Genomic DNA, 10710 nt, shown 5'->3' with positions numbered 1-10710 from the left:
GTTCAGTGGAGTATGAAAATACTTTAATAAGGAAAGTTGAAATAAACAGGTAGAAAATATCTTCTATATACTTGGCCTTCAAGGACCTAATGTGGGTAGATGCATGTGATCAGGCAAGAACCTGATACGGATGCCATGTCCTGAAGAAAAGTTCTCCAGCTTAACATTAAAATGTTTTATTCCTTTCTCGTCCCCAAAACATCTTTCCTGTCATGATGGTATTCTGTCCAACGTAGTTATCCAAATGGGGAATTTAACATCATTTGCTGGTTCAAATATTAACTCCTGTTGAGCCTATTATTTTAAACATCTCTGAAATTTCTCCCTTTTCACCAGTGCCCTCATCTTTTCGCTCTGGTCCTGGTGTTCCTAGGCTGCTCTTGAGCTGTCCACACACCTTGTTCCTTAAGTAGCAAAACACAAGTACCTGTACTTTCCTGATTTTCTTCCCTGTCCCTAGAGTTATCATCATCTACTTTACCCGAAAGGTCCGGTCAGAATGTAGTTACAAGGTGATCTTTGTCCTTCCCTCTGCACCACCCACCAGTCTTCTATCCTGAACTCTTTTAACAATAGGAACAATCTCAATTGTATTTTGTGTCCCCAGCACATACACAGCATGTGTATGTCCGATCATACAAGTTTTTCATAAATTTTTTAACTAACTTAATTGTACTTGTCTTTTTTCCCTAACTTTTTGAAAGAAACTTAGGCACTTACGGTTTTTGAAACATCTAAATCACCATCTACATGAAATGTTACAGGACCACATCCTACCCTTCCCCTCCCAGAGAATTATTAAAAAATTACTCTTAAGTAAATTCATTGGTTTTGCTTTCTTTTATTTAAAAAATGGTGTTTCTCATATTCTTGTCTTTGAGATAAATTGCTTGTTTTAAATATATTCATAAATTAAGAATTGCTTTAAAATAAGTACATCTGAGAAGCCCTGAGATCGTAAAGGTAAACCCAACACTCTTGAAGGTTAAAAACATTAAACAAGTACAGACAGTTCCCAACTTAGAATTTGTCTACTTGATGGTATGAGAGTGATACGCATTCAGTAGAAATGAAACTTTGAATTTTGATGTATTCCCAGGCTGGCAATATGCAGTATGATGTTCCCGTGGTGCTGGGGAGCAGCAGTGAGGTGATTTTGCCCAACTGTAGGCTAGTGTAGGTGTACGTTTGAGGTAGGCTAGCTTCTCTTGTATTAAATGCAATTTTGACTTAAGATTTTCAACATGGGTTTTATTGGGACGTAACCCTATTGAAAGTCGGTTCTCTGTACTGTACTTCTCCTGTATGAAGAAGGGTGGCAGACAAGCAAAAGCATAGGTCTTTGAAGTGCCTATGTAATAGGGAGATGAGAAATAATAAAATATAAAAAGATGCAGGTCAGTGACAGTTTCTCATCACAGAAATGAGTTGTTTGCAAAAACTGCTATGATGACTCAAAAATTATAAACTTTGTAGATGAGCAAGTACAAAGGTCAAGTACAAAATCCCTGAAGTAGGTCTTGTGTGAAGGTTATCTCTGGAGGAGGATGCCAGTGAAGAGTGAGCCAGTAGGGGTACAGAAACCAGAGCCATATGATGTGGGGCCTGTGAGTCAGGGTAACATTGAAATAAGGCTTTCAGTTTCCACTAGAGAGAGGAGCTTAGCAGTCAAAATTCCTTTGGTCCTCAGGATATTTGTCAACATAGAGGAAATTATGAAACAGCCACTCTGTGGGCAATATCACAGGAAGGTTGCCTAGATAACAAAGCCCCAGGCTATGCTTCTATGCCAGTATCTCTGCGTCAAAACTAATTTACAGCTAGAGTTCCATAGAGCCCTAATTTGGGGGGTGCCAAACTTTGGGCTTGGATTAAGGTGAGGTTCCTGACTGGCACTGTCCTCAGGAGGTGACCAGAAGCAAATGAAAGTCCTATTCGAAGGCAGCTATTCTCTTCTAGGCCTCAAATTATCTCCCCAAGTGATTTATTTCAATATAGCGACCATTGTACAATGGTTATCACAGTCTAAGAAACAAGACAACATGATAAAAGAACCAGCAGAAACAACAGGTCTAGAAAGCATTAGAGGGGTAGGGTGGGGAATGGCAGGATCCGATGTTTTACTGCTCTGCATGCCACACTGTTGGGAGCTCCTGAAGAACAAGAACCAGTCTTGTTTACATGCACTCAAATGCTGAGTGCCTCCTGGGTCCCAAGGAGCTTAAGGTCTGGCAAGGAAGACAAGTCGGTAATGGAAATAGTGTGACACTTGGTGTGAAGGGGTAATCACAGAATGCTGAGTGAGCATCAAGGCAGGAACCATCAAAGGGAGTCCAGGAAAGAATTCCAGGGGAGGGGATGAGTATTTGCCAGCAGTGGGAGAGGGAAGATGAGGGCATACACAGCAAGCCCGAAATCCTAGGATGAGAGAGAGCAGTATGTGTGCAGCATTGAATTTGGATGCAGGAGTGGTAACAAACCAAAAGAAAGAAAACTAGAGCTAGAATTGAAAGACCAGGCTATAGGATTTTGATTTTTATCTCATGGGCAATAGGAACTGATGGATTTGCACTTAAGAAAAATTAGTTTGGGGTTTTGTTGGAAGGGTCATAATTTGTGGGGTTATAAGGGAGTGGACTACTGGTGATCCAGACGAAGATGACACTTTGAGATTATTATAAAGTGTTAGCATAAAGATAGACATACAACAACAGAAAGTCTGGAAATAGGGTCAATTCGTTTTCAAAAAAGATGCCATGACACTCCAAGGGAGAAAGAGTAATCTATTCCACAAATGGTACCAGAGCATTTGAAAAGCCATCTGCAAAATAAATAAAAATCTTACCTCACATCATAAACAAAAATTAACCCAATTTGAATCATAAACCGAAAGACTAAAAAACTACGAAACTTCAAGCCCTGGCCCAGTAGCTCAGCTGTTTAGTGTGTTGTCCATACACGCTATGTGTAGGCACAGCATGTGTGGTATAGCCATACATTGGAGTACTACTCAATTAAAAAGGAACAAAATATTGATACATGCAACATTGATAACTTGGTTATTCCGAGTGAAAATACCCAGGTGAAAAAGAGTACATATTGTATGGCTTTATTTACATAAAATTCTAGAAAATGCAAACTTAGTTATAGTGACAAAAATTAGATAAGTGTTTGTATTGAGTATATGGAGTGGTGGGATGGGGCATGAATTAGCTTGATGGATATGTTCTTTATCTTGACAATCCTGGTTTCACAGATAAATGTCAGAACTCATTAAATTACACATTTTCAATGTTTGTAATTTATTGAGTGATATGCCTTAATTAAACAGAATTAGGAGGTTTTCACTAATAAAAACAAAGGATGACCTGAAGTGGAGTATGAGAATGTGAACAAATTCAACTATCAACTTGTTTAAAAATAATCATAACTCAAAAGTGATGGAGCTAGAATTTAAGCCTGGGCCTACCTCATTCCAAAATCCGTGCTGTTAGTTAATATGCTTATACTTAGAAAGGACCCCATATTTTTGATTTGGAAAACTGAGTAACAGTGATGACTTTCACAAGAGGACAAACAGATTTTGCAGAGGAGATATGTTTGTATTTCCCACAGCACCAAGTATAGTACTTTATACAGCCAATTACTGAGGGGAGATATGCGTGTAGTTTTCAGGTGGCAATAATAATGAAACATTTAGTGTGATGTAATTTTATTTAGTTCATGATTTTACTGCCTGTTGACTAACAGCTGGAAAGAAATTTAATACTTTCTAGTCCAGTTACCTAACCACTGAATTAATTATCAACATCTTTGAATTAGTCATCCTTGACCACCTTTAATGGTGGAAATTATCCTAACTCAGGAAATTATTGCACTTTTGAATAAATATGACTGTTGGAAAGTTATTCCAAACTGAAATATGCCTCCAGACTCTGTTATGTATTGACTTGTGTCCTTTAAAAAGATATGTTTACGTCCCAACTCCTGGTACCTCAGGATGTGACTATTTGGAAATGAGGTCATTGATGATGTAATTAGTTAAGGTCAGTTCATATTGGAGTAGGATGGACCTTAATCCAATTTGAGTGGTGTCCTAAGAATTGGAGGAGACACAGACACATGAGGGGAGAATACCATGTAACAACGGAGTGATGTATCTACAAGCCAAGGAGCACCAAGGATTGCTAGAGGAGCCAAAGAAGGATTCGCAGAGCCTTTGGAGAGCACAGCCTTGCTGATACTTGATTATGGATTTTTAGCTCAAGAACTGTGAGAATAAGTTTCTGTGTTTAAGCTTCCTAGTTCATGATACTTTATCACTAGCAAACTAATACAAAATTTAACAAATTTGTTCTCACTAGAATAACTTATTCTGGATATTACTTTCCCTTTTCTGCCAGTAGAGTCAATCAGCCAACATCACTATCTGGGGCCTTATAGGAGTGCCTCATCCACAGGCATAGATTCCACACAACGTGCAATCTGACCAGTAGACCCACTTCACAGCAAAGGAGATGTGGGAGCAGGCCTGTGACCAGGGAATCAGCTGGTCATATCATATATGCACCATCTGGAAGTAATTGGCCTGAGAGTATATTATAATAGCCTACTGGAGGGACAGGGATGTGTCAATATGGAGGCAATAGTTTGCAACAGTTGCGAAGGTGGGTGCCATCTTCCAGGATGCTGTATATACATGTGAATCAGAGACCATTATATGAGGCTTTGTCTCCAACAAAGAATATGTGGGTCCTAAAAACCAAATATCTCATTCCTGCTCCAAGTTATAGTTACTTTCTTAAAACTTTGGATTCCTTGTGCCCAGGGATGGATAGGCAAGAAAGGCCATTTTGAGAGGCCTTTCTTGGTCAGGAATTCAAATAGACTCAAGACAATCTCTTTTTAATTTAGACTGGAAGGAGACACTCTAATTTTGCTTGAGCATATTTTTCCCCAAGAAGTAATATTAAAGTTTTTTCAGTGATATTTCCTAGATCTGAATGTATTTTCTGTATCAGGAGAATTTTTGGAGGACATTGTCTTCTGTAGTACATAAGAACTGAGTATCAGTGCATACAATTTAACAGAAATAAAGGATAAATACCCAGGTATTTATCTTTCTATGAGTTAAGTCATGGAAATTTATGTAACTTTGATTTTGAAGTAAAAAAAATTTTTTTTCTTTATCCCAGTTGGTTGCATGTTTTCTGCTGTAAATCAAGAGTTCAGCAAATGGTAAATGATTAACAAAAGTTCTGAACTTTCCAAACAATTTCCCATCACTCTCATTTTCGTATTCTTTTTCTAAAGATTTATTTATTTATTTATTTAGAGAGGGGAAGGGAGAAAAGGATTTATGTGAGACAGAAACAGCCACTGGTTGCCTCTCATACCTGCCCCAAGTAGGACCAAACTGGCAACCTAGTCACGTGCCCTGACTGGGAATCAAACCAGTGATCTTTAGTTTTGTGGGATGATGCTCAACCGCCAGAGCCACACTGGTTAGAGCTCATTTTGATATTCTTGAATTTACATCTTTAGTGCAAGCTTTGACCTCGCCAAATTGTTCCTTCTATTCACAAAGCTGAAAAAAGACTCTCATGAGCTCATATCTGCCCACCAGTGACAAAAAGTAAAGAGAGATTTTTTTTCATTTTTTAAAAAAAGATCGTATTTATTTTTAGAGAGGGGAAGGGAGGGAGAAAGAGAGAAACATCGATGTGTGGTTGCCTCTCTTGTGCTCCCCACTAGGGAACCAGCATGCAACCCAAGCATGTGCACTGACTGGATGTTGAACTGTCAATCCTTTGGTTCTCAGGCTGGCATTCAATCCACTGAGCAACACCGGCCAGGGCAAGAATGTTTTATGTCTTTGTCTCATCAAGAAAAAATATGACTGTTCAGTACAGTATTGCTGAATGTTAACAACTCAGTCTCCTTCCAGTACCATTGGGAATGGGGCGGTAATCATATGTTAGGGGACTAATGCTCCCCCAGATGATTCTGACACAAAGCCCGGTTCAAGGATGACTGTTTTAACTCACTTCTGAGTTTCTTAGGTCATAAGCAGTGTGATTTCTCTTTCATACATCAATCCAGGAGGATGGAAAACAAAGCAATTTTGAGCTTTACGTCAGTATCAGGAGTGTAAATACTTGTAGGGGAGAATACAGCCCGGGAATGAGAGCAAAATGTACAAAATTTAATTCTCTTGCAGAAAAGGGAAATAATGTAAACAATAACTAAAAAATAAGAGGAACTACAATTCCTGTTTAGAAAAAATACGGAATTTTAGTTGAGAGAACTGTCTTAAGACCAGTGTCAAATCTCAGTCATCAAAAAGAAGTATCAGATTACAGTATTTTCTATGTTCGTAAACATCCTTCCTGTATCTCCACATTGCACGCTGGACCTGGCCCCTGTATTATGGTTATTGTTTGTGAGTAAATTAGCTGAAGCTGTGCGGGATTTGTTGTTTTATGAAACCAAGAGTCAGGGTTAGTACTGGCTTCAGAATAGTGAGAGGCAGAGCTCAAAAGTAGCTGGGGCTCTACCTCCCACTCCAGCTCTGCTTGGCCTTGCCATTGTCTCTCTTCTTGTTGCTGATTCTTTCTCCTTTCATTTTTATTTTTTTAATTTATTTTAAAATTATGGTTGACATACAACATGTTTGGTCTCTGTATTCCACGTTAGATGCTTTCTCCTGTGTCTGGGAGGCACTAAAAGCTGATTCAGTACCTGCTCAGAGCAGGACTTCTGACATGTGGGATTCATTGTAGTGTCTGCAGTGAGCCTGATTATTGCTGTTGCTGGGTGCCTCCAACAGGATCTGTAATTGTTTCTCTTGCAGACAACCAGGTTACTAGATCCTCCAGAGAAATCTTCAACTTCTTTTTTTTATTGTTCAAGTACAGTTTTCTGTCTTTTCCCCCACGCCGCCCCACCACCCTAGCTCTCCCCACCTCCCTCTCCTGTTTCCACCCCCCTTGTTGTTGTCCATGTGTCCTTTATAATTGTTCCTGTAAACCCTTCACCCTTTTCCCCCTTCGTCCCTCTGATCACTGTCTCATTCCCTCTCATCACCCTCCCCTCTCCCCTCTGGTCATTGTCAGTCTGTTCTCTATTTCAGTGTCTTTGGCTATACTTCACTTGCTTGTTCGTTTTGTTGATTAGGTTCCTGTTAAAGGTGAGATCATATGATATTTTTCTTTCACTGCCTGGGTTATTTCACTTATCATAATGCTCTACAGCTCCATCCATGCTGTTGCAAAGGGTAGGAGCTCCTTCCTCTCTGCTGTATAGAATTCCATTGTATAAATGTACCATAGTTTTTTTGCCTGAGTGTCAGGCAAGTATAATATAATGAAAAATTTCAACAAATTTCCAGGAGTTTCCAAAATGTGACACAGAGATGCAAAGTTAGCAAATTATTTTGGAAAAATGACAACAATATACTTGCAATATATGTTGCCACAGACTTGCAAGTTTTTAAAAATGCAGTATTTATGAAGTGAACTAAAGCAAAGTATAGTAAAACAAAGTATGCCTGTACACACAGATGGTTAAAGGGCACAAAATATAATTAATTGCGTTGTTTCCAATTTAAATTAGCAAAATTCATTGAAATATGACTTAATTTTTTATATGAGAGAGAGAAATTCTTGTCCCATTATTTATGCATTCACTGGTTGATTCTTGTATGTGCCCTGACTGGGCATCAAACCCGCAATGTTGGTGTACATGGACAAAGCTCTAACCATCTAAGCTACCTGGCCAGGGAAAAATGTGACTTTGAAAAAGACCTATGTATACAGTATGTTGAGTACTGAACTAACATTACCTTTCATTTCTTTTTATAATAATGCACAGCAAACAATTTCTATAAAAAGCTAGACTGGGTGGCAGGAAGCCAGATTTGGGTGGTACTACAGTCTCTACTGCACCTGAAACAGAATAAAATGTTCCCCCAAATTGCTTCATCGAGTCAAGCCCTACCAGAACAAATTGCTCCATGGACTTAAGCCCTGCCACAACTATGGCAGTCATCAATAGGTAGCTCTAAAACAATGGTCCAGGAACTACCCTGACTCCTTTCAAGTTTGTTTTTCAGATCTAAAGCCAAGCCACACAGAAAAATTCAATTGGTTGGGAAAGTTCCTTCCCGCATTCCATAATAAGTCCTACACAATCCTAGAGTACTTCACTTTGCTGACCTATAGCCTGACATCAGGGTTTGTATAAAAGCCTGCTAGCCTATGCTCTGATTGGTGAACCCCAGCAAGTCCATGTTCCAAGCCACAGAAACCCCTACACCCCACATTTAGCAAGTGCACAGAACCTGAAACCCTATCACAGTATTCTGCCCTCAACAGAGCCTCAATAAATCTGCCTTCACTTTTGTCAATGTCCCTGGTCTAAATCCTTTTATATCAGGAGACAAAACCCCAAACTCATCAGTGACACAACCACTCAACTCTGCAGATGCATGAAAGCAGTTCCAGACAATACATAATGAAAGAGTGTGGCTATATTAAAAATATACTTTATTTACAAAAAAAATACTTTATTTGCTAATCCTGCAAATAATGCTTTTAAAGCATTGAAGTCTATCTTTTTAGACATTGGGTCATCAATGGTCCTTTCAAGATGACAGTTTAGATCATAGAATTAAGAAAATAGAGCTATTAGACAATGAAATCATTTGGTGACAAATACGTGTCATTATACATTTGGATAAATCCATAGAAAATACGACACAAACAGTGAGTTCTAATGTAGATCATGATGTGTCAGTTGTCAGTGTATGTTCATCAATTGTCATAAATGTAACTTTGGTGAGCAATGTTGATAATGGGAAAGGCTGTGCATGCGTGGGGGCAGAGGGTATATTGACAAATCTCTGTATCTTGCATTCAGTTTTGCTGTGAACCTACAACTACTCTAAAAAATGAAGTCTATTTTAAGAAATGATCAGGTGATGAGTAATGATATAGGGGGAAAAGAACTATGTAATTAATGACCATTCTTATTTTCCAAGCCATAGCTGGGATGTGGAACCTTTAGCACCACCTGCAGGCAGAGTCCCTCTGCTTTATCTCTAACTGTGCCTTAATGTTGCCCAAAATGTTCTCCATGGATGTGTCCATGCCAAAAAGTTCCTATGATCAAATTATAGTTTGGGAAACAGAGCATATCCTATCCCTTCATAGAAACTCCATCTATTTTGGCAGAAGAAATGCTCTGAGAAATTATGCAGTAAAGAAACTTTAACTTTGTTGAACTCACAGCTTCATAATCATGTTTAATCAAATAATCCATTCCTCACATAACATCTATTAATGTCTGTTGAAATAATTTCCCAGAATTACAGTACTTGATATCCTGAATCAGTTATATTTTTGTTCTGAAATTTGAGAATCCATAGGTAAAATTTGCCACACTTGATATTGGTCATCCTATTTTAGATTGGTTCTGGCTTTGTAGTCTGAATTAAAGGTTGTTCTACAGCAGTCATTGAACGTGCTGCTAAAGGAAGTGATGAGGGAATTGTGACCTGTCAGGACCTAGTGATGAGTGTTTTATTATTTTTTAAGGATATTTTATTGATTATGCTCTTATACTTGTCCAATTTTTTTTCCTTTGCCCCTCTCCACCTGGTAACCCCTTCCCTAAAGGAATCCCACCTGCCCCTTAGCTCATGTCCATGGGTCATGTGTGTAAGTTCTTTGGCTTCTCCCTTTCCTACACTATTATTAGCCTCTCCCAGTCTATTTTATGCTTCTTATTCCCTGCACCATTTCCCCTTTCTCTCCCTTCCCCCTCCCAGCTGATAATCCTCCAAATGATCCCCATACTTATGATTCTGTTTCAGTTCTGGTTCTTTGTTTAATTTGTGTGGTTTTTTTGTTTGTTTGTTTTTTAAAATTCAGTTGTTGATAGTTGTGGGTTTGTTCACATTTAATGTTCATAGTTTTGATTTTCTGTTTCTTAAATAAGTCCCTTTAACATTTCATGTATTAATGGCTTGGTGATGATGAACTCCTTTAGCTTTACCTTGTCTGGGATGCACTTTATCTGCCCTTCCATTCTAAATGATAGCTTTGCTAGATAGAGTATTCTTCGTTTTAGGTCCTTGCTTTTCATTACTTTGAATATTTTCCAGCCCCTTCTTGCCTGCAGTTTCTTTTGAGAAATCAGCTGAAAATATTATGGCAACTGCTTTGTAGGTAACTCTCAGCCTCTCTCTTGCTGCTTTTAAGATTCTTTATCTTTAACCCTTGGCATTTTAATTATGATGTGTCTTGGTGTGGGCCTCTTTGGGTCCAACTTGATTGGGACTCTCTGTGCTTCCTAGACTTGCATGTTTATTTCCTTTGCCAAATTAAGGAAGTTCTCTTCATTATTTTTTCAAATAGATTTCCAATTTCTTGCTTTTTCTCTTCTTCTTCTGCCACCCCTATGTTATGAATGTTGGACCTCTTAAAGTTGTCCCAGAGACTGCTTACACTACCCTCATTTTTTGATACATTTTTCTTCTTCTTATTCTTTTTTTAAAGTATATTTTATTATTTATGTTATTACAGTTGTCCCAATTTTTTATATCCTTTATTCTCCCCCACCCTGCACCCCCTTCCCACAAGAATTCCCCTCCTTAGGTAATGTCCATGGGTCATACGTATAAATTACTTGGCTTCTCCATTTCTTATA

This window comes from Phyllostomus discolor, chromosome 7, assembly GCF_004126475.2.
Source record: "Phyllostomus discolor isolate MPI-MPIP mPhyDis1 chromosome 7, mPhyDis1.pri.v3, whole genome shotgun sequence".
NCBI lineage: Eukaryota > Metazoa > Chordata > Mammalia > Chiroptera > Phyllostomidae > Phyllostomus > Phyllostomus discolor.
The sequence above is the reverse complement of the archived record's forward strand: the minus strand, read 5'-3'. Positions refer to the sequence as shown.